Below are 19,399 nucleotides of genomic sequence, written 5' to 3'. Positions count from 1 at the left end.
TGACTTCCTGGTCACATCTGTTCACTTTACTACTTCAATCTCCCTGTTATGCCAAAACATTCAGTTCGTGACCCAAGAAAATTACAGAATGTTTTCTAGCTTAGACTGAGATCATACTCTGCAGAATATACTGGCCGTTCTCCTGTCAGTTCAGGAAAAAGCACCTCCAGAGTCTTAGGATCAGTTTCACCCTAGTGTTTTCCACTAGTAAATGAAAGTCACGGAGCAGGCGGTTGTATGAAACTTTTTATCCTGTTTGCAGGAGTCACTTTCAAATATGCTTAAGCACATGAGAGTCTCATGCTGAGTCTGATCCATCAAGCTTAACATCTTCCCCTCCCCCCAAAAAAGTTTTAGAATATGACCTACAGAAATTCCTCCCACCCCTCTCCAGAGTCAGAACTGTCCCAATGAATTTCCAACCTCATTCCTGTCAGATTTAAAATCTTAACCAATGGACTTTCCAGTAAAAATTCAAATTCATGACAACTGCAAAAATTATGCCACCAGCCACAAACACCTCAGAGATATATCTCCTCCAGCCTGGTGTGTGTGCGTGAGAGAGAGTTATTTTGAGCAATAGCAACAGAAATAGAGGCTTCTTTAGTCTGTGAATTATAAGACCTTCCAGACTGGACTCACAGCAGGTGTTTTGGAGCATCAGTCCCATTAAATGGCTGTCGTCATCACTTCTTAAGCTTTACCCCATATAAACAGAACTGGACTTGCTGAGAGCTGCCTCAGGCTGCTAGGGATAAGTTATTACACATTTATATAGTTACGTTTATATATGGCCTCTTGTGAAATAAAAACTGGCATAAAAGCATGCACTTTGATACGATGTGCTTACTTTGCTGGTAGGCATGTGTAGGGATTCAGTTAGGGCTGAGCACAGGTGGAGTTCATAAGTACACAGAGGACTAGTGTCTATGAATTTTAAAAAAATGAACACTGAAAGCTATTCTATAAATGCCACTGTGAATCGGACACCGTAAATGCTATTAAATGCTATTAAAATCTTAGGAGTAATTATAGATAGCAAACTGACCTACCGTCTACAAATCAGCTCAGTAGTAAAGAATTGTTTCATTAGACTTAGGATGATAAGATCTCTCATGAACGTTCTGGACCCTCAATCCCTCAATATTCTTATTCACTCTCTTATTATATCCAAACTTGACTACTGTAATACATTACATAAAGGTATATGCCAAAAAGATATCCCCCGATTATAATTGATACAAAACACTGCCATAAAAATTATTACTAATAGGAAGAAATTCGACCATGTTACTCCTCTGCTGAAAAGTGCGCATTGGCTACCAATCCCACATCGAATTTTATATAAAATAGCTATTCTTTCCTTCAAGTCCCAAAACACTAATGAACCGGCCTTTATTCACAAGCTCCTTATTCCACATGAACTTTCAAAGAGTCCTAAGATCCTCATCTCAACATCTTCTTTATCAGCACACATCGGGATCTGTGCCCAACTTTAGGTGTGAGGATTTACCCCAACTGGAATCTGGCATAAATCCTTGCGTGCAAATTAGACACAGGTGCCCCAAATTCCGTAACATTGTGCATGTCTTGGCAGGAATACAGAAAAATCTGCATAGGCGGCGCATTGTGCAGAACGCAGCGGTCAGGCTGATTTTCGGACCGAGGAAGTATGATCACGTCACTGTTTTCCTCCACGAATTGCACTGGCTGCCAGTGGAGGCTCGGATCAAGTTTAAGTTTGGATGCTTTTGTTATAAAACCCTGTTTGGACTTTCTCCCAATTATCTTACAAATTCATTGTCATTCACTGACAATCATACTAGGCGTTCACATGCTAACTTTATCTTTCCATCTGTTAGAGGATGCACATTGAAAAAGTATCACTATCGTCTTATGTCTTATCAGGCAGCATCCTGGGACAAAGATTTAAATACCTTAATCATGACTTCAAACACATACTCGGAGTTTAGGAGACATCTGGAAATGTATTTGTTCACCAAATACTTAGGTGATTAAGTTCATCCATCTCACTGCTTAATTTCTTTTGTAAACTGCATAGAACTTCACGGTCCTGCGGTATATAAATAATTGTAATGTAATGAACACCCCTACCATGCCCAAGCTCCTCCTATGGCCACACTTCTTTTTCTGTTTCACACTAAAAGATTTACATAGATTTACCTAGATAGTCAATACTTTTATAGATAATTCTTACTCGAAGATTATCTCATTAACCATTCAGTTTATAATGAAGCCCTGCGCATTATATACTCTTGCTCTGAACAGTGAGGGTCAGATGACAGCGGTGGCACTGGAGGATCCTTGAATTAGCTTCTAGCGAAACATGTCAGATTCAAATCTCCCCAGGTCATAAATTTAAAGCGAAAAAATGAAGATATACTTGAGATAAGTACACATCTATTATGAGTCAAGATTTATCTTAAGGAAAACGATAATAGAAATAAATTCAAATAAAAAGCCAGTGATGAATTAACACCTACGATACCACGCTAAAAAGTGATTATGAGCGGTGGTGGCGGTGTAACTGAGGCTTGTTAGGGACTTTAAGTTGAATTTCTGATTTTGAAAAGTTGTATGGTGAACATTTAAACATCATATAACTCGAAGGGCTTCATTATGAACTTAATCTTTACAGAACAGTGCATAGCAATAGGCACACTTAGATCCAAAATGAAGGAAGACAGGAACCAACAGACGCCGAGGATGAAGGACCACATGAAAGATTCGAGCAAGCAGAGAGGGCAAAGACTGGCGGGTACCCCGGAAGAGAAGTACTGAACCACACCGAGGATACAGACTTGAGACCAGTGAGGAAGCTGAAGAAGGAGAAATCTGCAGTCGTCGTGGGAGACTCAATCCTGAGAGAAGTGGACAGTCACGTAGCAGGAGGGAGAGAAGATCAGCTAGTGACCTGTCTCCCAGGAGCAAGAACGAAGGACATCACCGACAGAATCGAGAGGATCCTGGATGGCGCAGAAACAGAAGAGACGGCAGTGATAATCCACGTGGGAACAAATGATGTCAACAGAAGAAATTACAGCAGGACTACGCTAACTGAACAGTTCAAGACCCTAGGAAGGAAACTGAAGCTGAGGACACAGAAGGTAGCATTCTCAGAGATTCTGCCAGTACCGAGGGCAGAGCTACAAGCAATAAACGCATGGTTGAGGAGATGGTGCGAAGAAGAAGGATTCCTTTTTGTGAGGAACTGGATAACTTTTTTGGGGAAGAACAAGCTCTTCAGGAGGGACGGACTACACCTGAGTAAGGCAGGAACGAGGCTGCTAGCAAACAACGTCAAGAGAGGACTCGAGCAGGCTTTAAACTGAGAAGAAGGGGAAAGCCGATAGTCGACCCGACATCGACGGTTCGGACAAGAGTATCCAAAGAAGATACTGAGCGGGAAAAATGCTGGGAACAAGCAAGAGACGAACAACAGAAACTGTTGACCAACAAGAAGGGCAAACAGATAAAATTAGAGGAACAGGAGAGATTGGGAAATCAGGTTGCAGACGAAAAAGATGCACAAAAAAAATGAGGAAGAAAGGAACATAAATCAGGGACTGGCAGCCCAGATAGGGGATGGCAAGAGGAGCAAAACACATGTAAAACCAGCCAAGAAAAGAAAAGACCGGGACTTAAATTGCTTGTACGCAAATGCAAGGAGCCTAAAGTCCAAAATGGGAGAATTAGAAGTCATAGCCAAAAAAGGAGACCTAGACATCATTGGAATCATGGAAACATGGTGGAACGAGGATAACCAATGGGATGTACCACTGCCAGGGTACAAACTCTATAGAAGAGACAGGGCCCACAAGAAGGGGGGAGGAATAGCACTATTCATAAAAGACACCATTCCCTAGTCCGGAGTGGATATAGAACCAAAGGCGGAAGGATTGGAGTCATTATGGGTTAAATTACCGGGAAAAAATGGCCTTGACATAAGATTGGGTCTATACTATCGTCTACCTGGACAAACGGAAGCAAACGACAAAGATCTGGCAGCAGAATTGAGGCGGGAAGGCAACAACTGGAACGTGACAGTAATGGGAGACTTTAACTACCCCGGGATAAACTGGAATATTGGAAACTCGAACTGTGCGAGGGAAACAGAATTCTTAGAGTCTGTGAGGGACTGCTTTATGGATCAGCTTGTCAAGGAACCAACAAGAGGTAATGCCACTCTTGACCTAATCCTCAACGGAATAGGGGGACCTGCAAAAGAAGTGGAAGTAGTAGGACCACTAGGAAACAGCGATCACAACATGATTCAGTACAAATTAGGAGTAGGTACAGCAAAAGGGAAGAGAACCACAGTGACAACGTTCAACTTTAAGAAAGGGAACTATGATGCTATGAGAGCAATGGTAAGGAAAAAACTCAGAAATAGCTCAAGGAAAGGAGAAACTGTAGAGCAAGCCTGGTCTCTATTCAAGGACACAGTGCAAGAAGCACAACATATGTACATCCCCAGATTTAGAAAAGGGTGCAAAAAAAAAACCTGAACAAAAAACCCCGCATGGATAAACAAAGAGGTGAAGAAAGCGATAGGAGACAAGAAAAATTCATTCCGGAAATGGAAAAAGGACCAAACTGGGGAAAACTGGAAGGAACAGAGAAAATGCCAAAGAGAATGTCATCAAGTGGTTAGGAGAGCGAAAAGAGAATACGAAGAGAGGCTGGCCAGGGAGGCAAAAAACTTCAAATCGTTCTTCAGATATGTTAAAGGGAAGCAACCGGCGAGGGAGGAAGTAGGATCGTTGGATGATGGAGATAAAAAGGGAGTGATAAAGGAGCAAGAAGAGGTAGCCGACAGGTTAAACAAATTCTTCTCGTCAGTCTTCAAAAGCGAGGACACATCTACTGTACCAGAACCCGACGTGATCTTCCATGGTGATCTAGAAGAAAAACTGTCAACAATAGAGGTGAGCCATGAGGATGTCCTCCAACAGATAGATAGATTGAAAAGCGACAAATCACCAGGCCCAGACGGAATCCACCCTAGGGTACTAAAAGAATTAAGAAATGAGATAGCGGGAATACTCCAACGAGTTTGCAACCTATCCTTGAAAACTGGGGAGATCCTGGAGGACTGGAAGATAGCAAATGTTACACCTATCTTTAAAAAGGGGTCAAGAGGAGACCCGGGAAACTACAGGCCGGTAAGTTTGACATCGGTTCCGGGCAAGATGGTAGAAGCACTGATAAAGGACAGCATCTGTGAGCACATCGAAAAACATGGGCTGATGAAAGCGAGCCAACATGGCTTCTGCAAAGGAAGATCGTGCCAAACAAATTACTGCACTTCTTTGAGGGGGTGAACAGCCAGTTGGACAAAGGGGAACCCGTAGACATCATTTACCTCGACTTCAAAAAGGCCTTTGACAAGGTACCCTATGAGCGGCTACTTAGGAAGCTGTGGAACCACGGGGTGGAAGGGGACGTACACAGATGGGTCAAACACTGGTTGTCAGGCAGAAGACAGAGGGTTGGAGTGAAGGGTCACTACTCGGGCTGGAGGAAGGTCACGAGCGGAGTTCTGCAGGGGTCTGTACTGGGACCGCTGCTGTTTAATGTATTTATTAATGACCTGGAAACGGAGACGAAATGTGAAGTTATAAAATTTGCGGATGACACTAAACTCTGTAGAAGGGTTAGAACTACGGAAGAGTGTGAGGACCTACAAAGGGACCTAAACAAACTGGAGGAGTGGGCGAATAAATGGCAGATGAACTTCAATTTAGGGAAATGTAAGGTCATGCATATAGGGAGAAAGAACCCGATGTTCAGCTACCAAATGGGGGGATTAGTATTAGAGGGAAGTAACCTTGAAAGAGATTTGGGTGTACTGGTGGATACAACAATGAAGTCAACGGCACAATGTGCAGCAGCTGCGAAGAAGGCAAACAGTATGTTGGGTATTATTAAGAAGGGTATTACGACCAGAACAAAAGAAGTCATCCTGCCGTTGTATCGGGCAATGGTGCGCCCGCACCTGGAGTACTGTGTTCAGTATTGGTCACCGTACCTTAAGAAGGATATGGCAACACTTGAGAGGGTCCAGAGGAGAGCGACACGAATGATTAAGGGCATGGAAAACCTCTCATACACTGAAAGATTGGAGAGACTTGGGCTCTTCTCCCTGGAAAAGCGGAGACTCAGAGGAGATATGATAGAGACCTACAAGATCATGAAGGGCATAGAGAAAGTAGAGAGGGACAGATTCTTCAAACTTTCAAAACATATAAGAACAAGAGGGCATTCAGAAAAATTGGAAGGGGACAGATTCAAAACAAATGCTAGGAAGTTTTTCTTTACCCAGCGTGTGGTGGACACCTGGAATGCACTTCCAGAGGACGTAATAGGACAGAGTATGGTACTGGATTTCAAGAAAGGATTGGACAAATTTCTGCTGGAAAAAGGGATAGAGGGGTATAGATAGGGAGCTACTGTCCTGGACCTGTTGGGCCGCTGCGTGAGCGGACTGCTGGGCATGATGGACCTCGGGTCTGACCCAGTGGAGGCATTGCTTATGTTCTTATGTTCTTAATTAATGCCAATAGCCATTAATGCCCAGCTATTGGTGCTAATTTGCTCATTAGTTAATTAAATTGTGCATACAAATAGGGCAAGCGCTAAAAATTACACACACACACTGGTGGCACTAGGGAAAGATTTGAGAGGAAGGAGATAGACCTTCCAAGGAATTGAGTGGAGGGAGAAATAGGGTTAAAAGATGGTGAAAGAAAAGCATTAGGATATGGGATACAGGAATGGCTTGGAGGCAAAGGAAGGAAGGAGAGACAGGGATGGAGCTGGGGCTGGTGAAGGGATGAGAGGCAGTGGTGAGTAGATGAGTATTAAATATGGAAATGGGAGACTGAGGGGGAATATGAAATTTTTTTTGGGGGAAAAGAGAAAGACAAAGGGGGCAATCGGATTGTTACAGAGGGGATGGGAGGGAGATGGGAAAAGCTGGTAGATGAAAGGTGATTTGGAAACTAGAATAGAAGGTGAGAGAGAGAACAAGTGGTTTAAATCATGCTATAGAGGCAAAGAAGAGAAAAGAAACCTTAAAAAAAAGGTAGTTATAGAGAAGGACAAGAGGAGAGAGGCAGACCTGGAAAAGAAATTAGGAGAAGACCATCACAAAAAGTGGAACTGTTTGGAACCAAACCAATTAGAAAAGTCCCCATTTCAGTTTTTGTATTCTTCTTTTTTTTGTGGTCCCCTGTTTTGTATGAGCCAAGGGTTGGAACACACAGAACTAACCCTGAAGACATTACACTGAAAGAAACTACTCGCTATCACTGTCAGTAATTTTGCCTACCCAATTATGGATGTCAGAATCGAGGGGCACAGGGGCCACGGCCTCCCCAAAAACTGGCAGTCAGAAAAGTCAGATATGGCTCTCCCGACTACCCCACCTACTCCCCAGTCGCTGTAATTTTAAATCTTCAGGCAGCTGGTGGCAGCAACGAAGTGAGCCTGCCGCCATCAGCCTGCCCCAGAAGTCGTCATTCTGCAGCGACTTTGTCTTTCAGAGTAGATGGGACACTGAAGAATGACGACTTCCGTGGCAGACTCCCCGCCCCTGCCCCCAAACTTAAACATGTTCTGCTGCCTATATCCCCATTACTGCATTTCTGCATCTAGAGCCTGTGTATTTTTAAGGTCCACATTTAGGGAAGTAAGGAAAGGAAAAAGCTGGGATTTGGAGAGGAGGAAAAGGGGAAGGTGCTTGTGTCAGGCTTAGAGAAGGAAGACAAGGGAAAGTATGCTCTCCCCTTGCTAATTCATGTGAATGTGAGAGGAGGCCATAATGAGAGAAATTGCCCATTGATGGCTAATTTCAGTTAAAAAAAAATGTTAGTTAACAATGGCTAATTTATCTTACTACTCCAGTTTCCGTTTCACCTTTCATCTATTTCCCCTATTTCTACGTCCCCTCAGTTCCTTGATAATGAATATGTATGAGATGTACAATATATATGCAAATGAATATGCCAATGTGCCATGCTCCACCCTTTGCCTCCTCAAATGAAACCGTCACATTAAGCCTATGTCTTATCCTCATGCCATTTTTCAAACTAGTTCTATGTCACGTTTTCATTAGGTTCAGTCAAAGACAAGGAAGAATCCCTGGACTTGCTTTTTATTCAGGACACATATTTAAATGACCACTTTCCATGGAAAAAAAGCAAAGAACAAGCCTCTGTGTGAAAAACGATCATTCTTTATCACAATGATAAAAAGCAAACGTGTATTAGGAATATTTTTATAAAGCTTGAATGAGAATTGAGGGGTAGCCTGACATGTAATGAACTTTTTTTTTTCTCATGAAGGTTATAGCATAGGAGCAAAACGGTGTGAAGAGCATTCTGTCCTGTTCAACCGTTTTCATGAGTTACCTAAAGGAGAAAGGCTCAAAAATAACACACCTGCCCCTTTGGCGCTTCTCTGATCCATTATGCAAGAGCTCCTATTATTTCCCAAGAGATCTGTGCCAGTGAGCCTATTATAAATCCCCTTCCACAGCGAGACACATTGGGTTTTTTTTTTTTCAATACTGCTCTAGGCATCTCACATGACATTCCCAAATATGGCATTGCAGTACAAGCCTATCCTGATCTCTAGTAATGACTTAACTGCAAAGGAATTATAACGGTATGAGTAACAGTGGTTTGTACTGTGAATGCCTTAGCTACTCCCCCCCCCAAAAAAAAAAAAAGACAAGAAATGCCAGAGCAGCCCTTATAAGATCTTCCTCGTTCTCTGATTCCGAGCATGGAGAATGCCAGTCCTGCTTCTCAGCTTACAGCTAGTTCATAAAACACCAGCGTGTTCATTCAGCAGCAGGAGGCCAAACAAAAACGGGAATGTTTGCAAATTCTCCGACACCGTGTACATGCAAAACAAATATCCCGGGCCCTGTTAAGGACTAAAAAGGAAACACAAAGAACTTGATCTGCAGTCAAAAAAAGCTAAGGGCGTTTGAACTTATAATGGCTATAGTATCTATCATTTATAATTCAGAATTTCTTGAAGTTACCAACAAAATGATATGCCTTACCAGGCTGTTGGCATTTCAAGGGCAGCAAAGAATGTTGTAATCAGCTGCTTTCTGCCAAAGAACACATAGGCTGGAATGCAAATTTTAAGGACTTTATAATGCAATCTTAAAACCCAGCACATGTTTCCATGTAGATTGTCCTTTCTGGGCCAAGTATTTGCTTTTTATAGCTTTATTGTCATACATTTTCCACATATTTCTCTAGGAGGCAGGATGTAATGATTCAACATTTTTGCTTCCTCTTGTCTCTGGGGCTTGCTTCTTCAAATCCTCTATATAACAAAATGAAGGCGCAGTATCTCTGAAGTTTGAAAGTACCTGCATGGAGCATATAGGTGCTTTGTTCACAGGATTACCAACTGGCTCCATATCATTTGACCAAACTGAGCCAGGCCTGGTTTTACCTTGAAAACTATCTCCTGACTAAGGTCAATGTAAGGACATTAGATGCCCTAGGTCAGACATGGGCAACTCCGGTCCTCGAGGGCCGGAATCCAATCGTGTTTTCAGGATTTCCCCAATGAATATGCATGAGATCTATTTGCATGCACTGCTTTCAATGCATTGAAGAAATCCTGAAAACCTGATTGGATTCCGGCCCTTGAGAACCGAAGTTGCCCTTGTCTGCCCTAGGTAAACTTTCAGCCTTGTCCCCCCCCCTAATTCATTTTCAGGCGCCTTGCAGTTCCCCCTCCCTCCTTAGAACTTAACCATCATAATAGCCCCAACTATTCCTTCCAGAGCAATCCTCTATGCAGTGACATAGTAAGGGGGGGTCTGCTCCGGGTGCCCTATTACGGATGCCATCTTGGTGGGGGCACCAACACCTATTCTCCTCTCCACCTCGCTCCTTCCCCGCCCCCCCCCTACTACCATGCACCCGTGTCCCTTCCATTCCCCCATATTTCTTTAATGTTCCTGATGTGAGCAGCAACCCCAACCTGCTGCTCATACCAGCATCGGCTCTTTCTCTGACATCACTTCCTGGACCCACACCAAGAAGAAACATCAGAGGAAGAGCCAACACTGGTGCGAGCGGCAGGTTGGGGTTGATGCTCACAACAACGCCAACCTGCTGCTCGCACCAGCATCGGCTCTTTCTCTGACATCACTTCCTGGACCCACGCCTAGGAAGTGACTCGGAGGAACAGCCAACACTGGTGCGAGTGGCAGGTTGGGGGTTGATGATCGTGCCGGGAACGTTAAAGAGGTATGTGGGAAGGGGCGTACAAGCGCAGCAAGAGGAGGTGGGGAAGGAGAAGATGAGGTGGGGGGTGGAGAAATGGGTGGGAGAGGGGCACCACCATCCCGGGCACTTCTCACCCTCGCTACACCACTGCCTCTTTGAAGGCATAATTTAACATCTTACTTTTACATATTAACTTTGCTAAATAATCCCACTCATTATACAGTATAAAAGCTTCTCAACATAAGCAACATTTGGAGAAAATGTTTTTTCACTCAGAGAATAATTAAGCTCTGGAACGCATTGCCAGAGGTTGTGGTAAGAGCGGATAGCATAGCTGGTTTTAAGAAAGGTTTGGACAAGTTCCTGGAGGAAAAGTCCATAGTCTGTTATTGAGAAAGAGACATGGGGGAAGCCACTACTTGCCTGGATCGGTAGCATGGAATGTTGCTAGTATTTGGGTTTTGGCCATTTACTAGTGATCTGAATTGACCACTGTGAGAATGGGCTACTGGGCTTGATGGACCAACCCAGTAAGGCTATTTTTTATGTTCTTATGTTTAAATGATAGAATACACACGTGGAAGCCCAGATTCTAAAAACGGTGGTGTTAGGAAGGCACCGGTAGGCACTCTACCAGCACCCAAGTTAATTGTTTTAATTGACTATTAATGATGTAGTAATTTACCATGCCATTAAAAACAAATTAAAAGAATAAAAATAGGTGACACAAGGTGCCTACAAAACACGGTGCCAGAATCACATCTACGCAGACGACTAGCACCCAGTGGTGTATCAAGGGCGGGGCGGGGGGCTGGATCTGGATCCTCTAGTTTTAGTGTGAAGAAGATATACTTAAAAAATGGCAGAAATGGGATGCCTGAAACTTGTGAGCGGTAGCTCTGGTCATAGGTGTCGGAATGGGGAGGCCACAGGGGCCATGGTGTCCCCAAAAATTGGCAATGGGAAGTATGGCTCTCCTGACTCCCCCACCTACCATCTCCCCACTGCTGTAATTTAAACTCTTCGGGCAGCCAGTGGCACAATAAAGGGAGCCTCCCGCTATCGGTCTGCTCTGGAAGTGTTCTTTCTGCAGCACTTCCTCTTCCCACATAGGCAGGATGCTGCAGAAAGAACACTTCTGGGACAGGCCGACAGCAAGAGACTTGCTTTGTTGTACCACCGGCTGCCCGAAGATTTTAAATTACAGCAGCGGGGAGGTAGTAGGTGGGGGAGTTGGGAACTGGGGAGAGGTCATACAACAGGATTCAGCTGAGGGGGGGACTTGGATTGGGAATAAGGGAAGGACAGGTGCTGCATGGGCTGCGGGGGTGGGGGGATTTGGAAAACAAGAATGTCAGATATTGCACGGACTGGGAGGGGTTTTGGAAGGCAGGAAAGGACAGATGCTGCATGGGCTGGAAGGGGGTTAGGAAGGACAGATGCTCTATGGGTTGTGGGATGGGAAGGGAGGGAAAGAGAGATGCTTGCATGGGATGATGGGAAGGGAGGGAAAGAGAGATGCTGCCAGTGGGTGAGGGAAGATAAAAAGAGAATTGTTGGACATAGGTGTGTAGAGTGGGAGGGAAAAAGAGAAGGTATACATGGGGAAATGAAGAAAGAGGGAGACTTCCTGGACATGATAGTGGTGGAGAGGAGGGAGGGAGAAATGTTACACTGGGAGGGAAGAGAGATGATTCCAAGAAGGGAGAGATGTCAGATTCTGGAGAAGAGTGATGGAAGGAGGGAAGAGAGAGATGTCAGACCACTGGAATGGGAAGGAGAGAGAGATGCCAGACCAATGGAAGGGAAGGAGAGAGGAGAGATACCAGACTGTGGAGAGGAGAAAGATGCCAGACTTCAGTAAGGAGATTCCAGACTGTGGAAAGGAGAGGAGAGACATGTTAGACCACAGGAAGATAGAGGGAAGGAGAGAAAGATGCCAGACCATAAGAGGGGAGAAGAGGGAAGACAGAGATGTCTGACCATGGGGGAGAGAGGGATGAGATGTGGTGCACAGGGATGGAGGGGAAGGGTAGACAGAGGAAGGATATGGTGTGGTAAGGAAGAGATCAGAAGAAATGCTTCTTATGGATAGATGGGAACAGGGGATGGTAGATATGGATAATGGGAAGGGAAAGGAAGACATGGAAAAGTAGATAGATTTTGAGAAGAAAGCAGAAAAATGGAAGAAGTTAATGCTAAAGATGGATGCAGAGTTTATTTAAACAATACTAGTTTTTACCAGTGGTCAGAAAGTGATGTTCTACAAAGCAAATGCAATGATTGGACGGTAAACTCTTGCCTCAAGGGGAGGTATCCACCTCCCTTTCAGAGTTTCACTTTTCTGAGCGTTTTTAGGAGTCATTTGCTCTCTCCCCATTGGTATTTAATACTATTACAGTCAGTCTCTCATTCATCAACATAATTCCTTTTCTGACTGGTATTTATATTGAGTCCCTGTATGCCTTTTTAACGGAGTTGTACCTAAACTACAGGGTTAACTATGGCAAATATGGGGTGGGAAGCGCACTCTTATAATGAACAGCAAGCAACTGAATTACTGTCATCTTTTCAACTATTTACGTCCGGGGAAAACATTTCCATCCCGTCTGATTGGGACCATTTAGAGACTTTACAGAAACGTATGGTGCGGGCTGAGTTACATGCCGCTACCTTGGCAGAATATTGCCGGTTGAAAAGGATACCACGTGGGTTACGCATGCGTACTGAACCCAGACTATTTTTGGATAACACAGGATTTTTGGATAAATGGAATGCCATTTTAAATAAATGCTCTTTAGATTTAATGCTCCTAGTCATAGAGACTACTAAAAGTGAATTATCATCATACACTAGTGAGTTTCAATTAGCTAAGGAGGGTCTTGAGAGTAATTCAACAGTTGATGAATACAGCAAGTCCTTACAGGAGTTCAATACCAAAATAGAAGGGTTCAGGGAAGACCTTAGAAGAAATAAAATTAAAAAATTACGCCGCGACGAACTGGACTATACTAAGGGATTTGTCTATGCTTGGATGGACAAGTCTCGTAAAGCCAAGCGTAGCACTCACCCTACATATACACATACATCATCAGACTCATCTGAGGATGATAAGAGACAAAAAACCCCTGCTGCAGGTCCCAGTGTCCATTTTCAAGGGGGTCCAAAACCAAATACAAGGAGACCCACCAGAGCAAGACAAACGAGAAATCCTCCTTAACATCTAATATCTTCAATTTATCTCACAGGAATCTCACTACAGTAGAAATATCAGTATTGGATAAGGGACTTTCTTTTGTGCCCTCACACACTTACCAACCTTTTGATACTCGCATAGCCTTATTTAAATTTATTAGGAAATGCAAGTTAAAGAATTTTTTCTATGAGCATGAGGCTGACAGCCATAATAACAGCATGTCCGATTCAGAGGTCATGGCACAACCGCAATTACCTTTGAAATCTACTTGGTGCCCTCCTGGTGTTGTGGACCCACATATACAGGCTTTTGAAAACCTTATACTTAAGGAGGTAGAAAATTTGGAACATCAGCACTCTCCCTTTCGGTTCAACCTGTCGCGTCCACAGCAAAAGGCCTTGAATTCTCTAACCTCAGATAACAGTGTAGTCATAAGACCAGCTGACAAGGGAGGAGGAGTAGTCATTTTAGACACAGAACAATATGTCACAGAAGCCCAGCGTCAATTGACAGACACTGCATACTATGAGGTTCTCCACCATGATCCAGTTAAAGATATTCAGGATGTGATTTCACATGTTTTGGTGCAGGGGTTAGAGATGGGAACCATAACTGAGAGAGAATACAGGTTTTTACATTGTAAATACCCCAAAACTCCAGTTATTTACTTTGTTCCAAAAATACACAAATCATTGGATAACCCCCCAGGCAGACTGATAGTTTCGGGTATAGGATCGATTTTGGAACCTCTGTCAGCCATGTTGGACTCCCATCTTAAAGATCGGGTCCCCCTTGCTCCTTCATATGTATTAGATTCAGCAACTATGATAAAATTTTTGGACACACTCATTGACATCCCACATGGTGCTATACTGTTTACCCTGATCATCACCGCCTTATATACGAACATACCCCAAAGTGATGCTATTACTATTATTAAGGAGGAACTTCAGATTTTGGCCATCTCTGACATTAAGATCAAATTTCTGACTGATTTAGCTTCAATCGCATTGGGCATGAATTATTTTAAGTTTGGTGATGTGTTCTACAAACAAATTAAAGGCACTGCTATGGGAGCTAAAATGGCTCCGTCCATAGCTTGTCTCTATGTATCTAAATTTGAAAAAACCTTTTTATATTCTTCAACACATTGGCAACATCTGTTGTGTTGGAAACGTTACATAGATGACATTTTTGGTATTTGGACAGGTACCATGGGAGAATTGAACCTTTTTTTAGGATGGTTGAATAGCTGTGACACCAATTTGCAATTCACCTTGACCAAAGATTACCAGCAAGTACCTTTTTTGGACATCAATATTCAGTTGATTGATGATCGTTTTACAACAAGCATATATCGGAAACCAACTGACCGGAACAACCTCTTGCAATATGATAGTTTCCATCCAAAACATCTACGGGATAATATCCCTGCGGGTCAATTTTTGAGACTCCGAAGATTGTGTACTTCTACACAGGACTACATTTTTAATGCAGAAGCTATGAAAGTTAGGTTCAAGGACAAGGGTTACCCAGTTGCTGTTATTAACAAAGCATATAAGAGGGGCCTGTATGCCAATCGTTCGTTGCTATTAGAGCCACGTCCTAAAAATGATGAACAATCTTTAGTATGTGTCTTACCTTATAGTCACCTGGCGTTTCACATTAAACGCATTATTAAACAACATTGGTACATCATGCAGTATCATCCAGAGTTCCAGGAGCCTCCGCGTTTTGCATTTTCTAGAGATCAAAATCTCAAACAAAGATTGGTTCATTCTCAGTTTGTATACCCCTCTCAGGAAACTACTACCAGCACGAGGGGGCACAATGCATGTGGGCATTGTAGAATGTGTCAGCACAGTGTTTCTTTACAATCTATGAACCTCACCATTAGAAGGAGATTGACTTTATTGGCTTCAGACTGCAACACTAAACAAGTTGTGTACATCATTCAGTGCCCATGTGGGTTAAGCTACTTGGGGTGCACTATTCGTAGTGTTAAAATCAGGATAGGTGAGCACATCAGTAGAATTAACTCTGGCATACTAGAAGCTCCCCTTGTGCAACACTGGATTCAACAGAGACATGAGACTGCTGACTTGAAATTTTCTGTGTTAGATACAGTGAACGTCTCCAGGGGGGGTGATATACCTAAACTCCTCTGGCGTAAAGAACAAAAGTGGATCTTTGAGTTGAATACGCTTCACCCTAATGGACTTAACAATGAGATCGAGTGGGTAGCTTTCCTGTGACAGTTTCTGTTTCATGTTTCACAACATTCCACATACATTGTATCAACTCACAAAGTGGCTTTGCAACCTTTTTTTCAACTTTTTTCAACCTTCTTTCAACACACTTTATTTACAGTGACAGTGGTTCATGTACATTCATAACCTTTTTGGCGTGATGACATCATCACGCTCCGTTGGAGGTCACCCCTCCTCCCCACTGTAGTATAAATTTGGTGGGTGGGTCAGTGATCCCCGTCGTCTGGAATTTTTGAAGTTTTACAAACGGTATGTGAGTTATTGCAGTGCTTTCTTCTCTCTCCTATTTTGTCAATAAGTAGTGCAGTTCCCCACACCACATTATAAAGAAGGTTTTGCGGTGTGTGTGGTATTTATGAAATATTTGTTGTAATTTCAGATCACCTCTTGGACAGATACGTTTAACAGTGTGTAGCATTGGGTCTCCTGAAGCAGAATTTTCGAAACGGGGCCGCGTTGAGACCCCCAAGAGCCCTTACAACTACAAACTTTAAAGTTGGTACAGATAAGTGAATGGTATCATCGTTCCAAGCAAGAGTTGTGCATAATTGTTTTGAACTTTTTAGTCAATCTAACAGAGTTTATTTAAACAATACTAGTTTTTACCAGTGGTCAGAAAGTGATGTTCTACAAAGCAAATGCAATGATTGGACGGTAAACTCTTGCCTCAAGGGGAGGTATCCACCTCCCTTTCAGAGTTTCACTTTTCTGAGCGTTTTTAGGAGTCATTTGCTCTCTCCCCACTGGTATTTAATACTATTACAGTCAGTCTCTCATTCATCAAAGATGGATGCAGGGCAGAAAGTGAAGGAGAGAAAAACAGCAAAAGGATAAGAAGGCCCTGGATACACAGTTAAGAGCACAGACAGAAGGGAGTTCAGCCAGAGACTGGGAAAAGACAGTTAGAAAAATAAAATCACCAGACAACATAGGTAGGGGAAATTATTTTATTTTCAATTTAGTGATTGAAATGTGTCAGTTTTGAGAATTTACATCTGCTGTCTATATTTTGCACTGTTCATGAAGAAATGCATTTGTTTCTGTTTCTCTGGGATTGTACTGCATGCTGATTCTTGCATCTTAGGGTTATATTAGTACTTTTAGTTTATGGTCTTGTATTTGCATAGGGGTTATCTGTGTTCTGCATGCGTGACCAAGGCCAGGTGTTCTGGTAGGAATGAATGTTGAGAAGCATATAGTGTGCTTTGTGTAGTTTAATTTTGTGGTTAACCATTATGTGTTTTTAATAAGATACGAAAAACGCTTCTCTTGCAGCGATCCCCACCCTAATGTATCACCATTCTCCATTTACCTCCCTTTTTTATTAATTTTACTTCTTTGTATTTAAAAACTTCCCCTCCCCTACTTCCCATTTGTTCCATGTACGTCAATGTGAACTCATCTAGTATTTTTAATATTTGATAAGTTATTGCTTTTATCCACTTTTCTATTTCTTTTTTATATCATTATATTATTTAGACACTTGTTTTGATAGATGGTATCTCAAAAATAAAGAAACTTGAAACTTGTAATTAAGAAAAGGAGAGATGGTGGGGTCCATCGCTGCAGAGATGGAAGATTGATGATTTACACCGAGAAAGAAGAAAATGACTAATGGGCAGGAGACCCTGGCAGCTAGTTATCAGAAGACAACCAGAGTGTGGGACCAACATGATTTGAATAATGACCAGACAGCAAATGTTAGAAAAAATAATTTTATTTTCTGTTTTGTGATTACAATATGTCAGATTTGAAATGTGTATCCTGCCAGAGCTGGTGGCAGACTGCGAACATGAGCTATGATTTAACAGAGAGGAAAAGTCTTTTTTGTTTGTTTATTTTGTTTACATCACAGCGCCAGTGTGAGTAGGAGAGGGCAAAGGGGGTGAAGAGGCTGTTAAATAAACCCACCAGGATGTTTGAAAACAAACAAACAAACACCCAATTGTGCAGAAAAATCGAATCAAATCAAAATTTTTTGCCCTGAATCAGGCAGCACTAGTAGGTTCTATAAAGGAGCTTATTTTGGACAGTGATCTACAACAGTGTTTCTCAGCTCGGTCCTGGAGTACCCCCTTGCCAGTCAAGCTTTCCGAATATCCAGGAGGCAGTGTATGCAAATCAAGTTTATGCAAATTCATTGCGGATATTCTGAAAACCTAATTGACAAGGGGATATTTCAGGACCGAGTTGAGAAACACTGATCTACAAGATGCTGGGGTTGTTGTCCCCTTAATCTTCCAATGTTTTCTTCCTGCCAGTCATCTTCCCCCTCTGCTGCCAACCACCCCCCCCCAAACTGGCAGACTTCAACGTATACCCATACCTACGCCCCTATCCCCACCTCCACTGGCTGGCAGCTAACATTCCCTCCTAAGCAAGAGTAAATGCCCCCAGACCTACCATGATTTCCTGGTGGTCTAGCAGTGTACTGGGGCAGGATCAATTCCCATTTGCTTCTGCCCATTCTTTCTCCTAGTAAAAATGGCCGCCGAGATTTCCAGCGGCAGCCTCATGAGGGAGGCCTGGGGTTTTTCTTTTACTCTTGCTTGAGAGGGAGGGAGGGAGGGAGAGAATGCCAGCAGCCAGCTGGTGGGGGTGAGGGTAGGGGTGGGGGTTTGAGTATGCGCTGAAATCTGCCGGTTATGGGAATTTGTGGCAGCAGAGGGGGGAAGAATCGAATATAAACCGAGACCCCCATTTTGGGGCTGTTTGTTGGCCCCAAATTTCAGTTTATATTCAAGTATATACTGTATAGTATATGCAGCATGAAGAAAAAAAAAAGAGCTAACAGCACTTCATAAGACCCCTTATCTGTCCCTCTCTATGTCCCTTATCTGTCCCTCTCCAATTTTTTGTTTTATTCTAAAAAAATATTTTTGATTCCTGGCCCTAGAGCATTTTCATAAAGTTCTAACACTTCAAAAGTGGAGTGTCTGTTGTGTTTAGCCAGGATTTATATTTCCTCTGCCTCATCATCAGTCAACACTTATATTTTCTGGAGCTTTAGATAAAAAAACAACTTTTTTTCCTACAATAAGGTTTTAAAAGGAGACAAGACTAAACATGTTCAGAAGTCTGGTATGTAAAGGACACAACATTTCAAACAAATATATTTATAGCAGTCTTAACAATTAGGTAACCACAAGCCCTAAATGGCAGGCATGCTTAATGATTCTCCTCCATCCTTTTTCAATGTCTCTCATCCTCTCTCCATGCTTCCAGGTCACTATGTCTCAGCCTTTCCCCACAATTATTCCCATTCTCTTACCCCTCATTTCACACACTCACTCATTCTCCCAACTCTTCAACACACCTCGCCCCTGCCCCCTCCCTCCCCGCCACACACACACACACACTCATATCCACCAATTGCCAAGTATTCACTATCCCTTGAAATTCCCATTCCATCTCTTCCAACCATAATTCTCTGCTCTGCTTACCCAAATTCTCCCAATCACCAAGTCTCAGTCATCTTTTGCTCTGTTCCTCTTCTCCCATCTCTTCTCCCATACATCTGCTTTTTCCTCTTCCTTCCTAGTCCCATATATCTTCTGCTCTGATCCCCTTCTCCCCTGCCCTCCATGTTCTATCCATCTTCTGCTCTTTTCAGGGTCTCCTGCCCATTTGATACTTCTTTTCTCTCC

This window comes from Geotrypetes seraphini, chromosome 4 (assembly GCF_902459505.1).
Source record: "Geotrypetes seraphini chromosome 4, aGeoSer1.1, whole genome shotgun sequence".
NCBI lineage: Eukaryota > Metazoa > Chordata > Amphibia > Gymnophiona > Dermophiidae > Geotrypetes > Geotrypetes seraphini.
Note: the sequence above shows the minus strand (reverse complement) of the source record.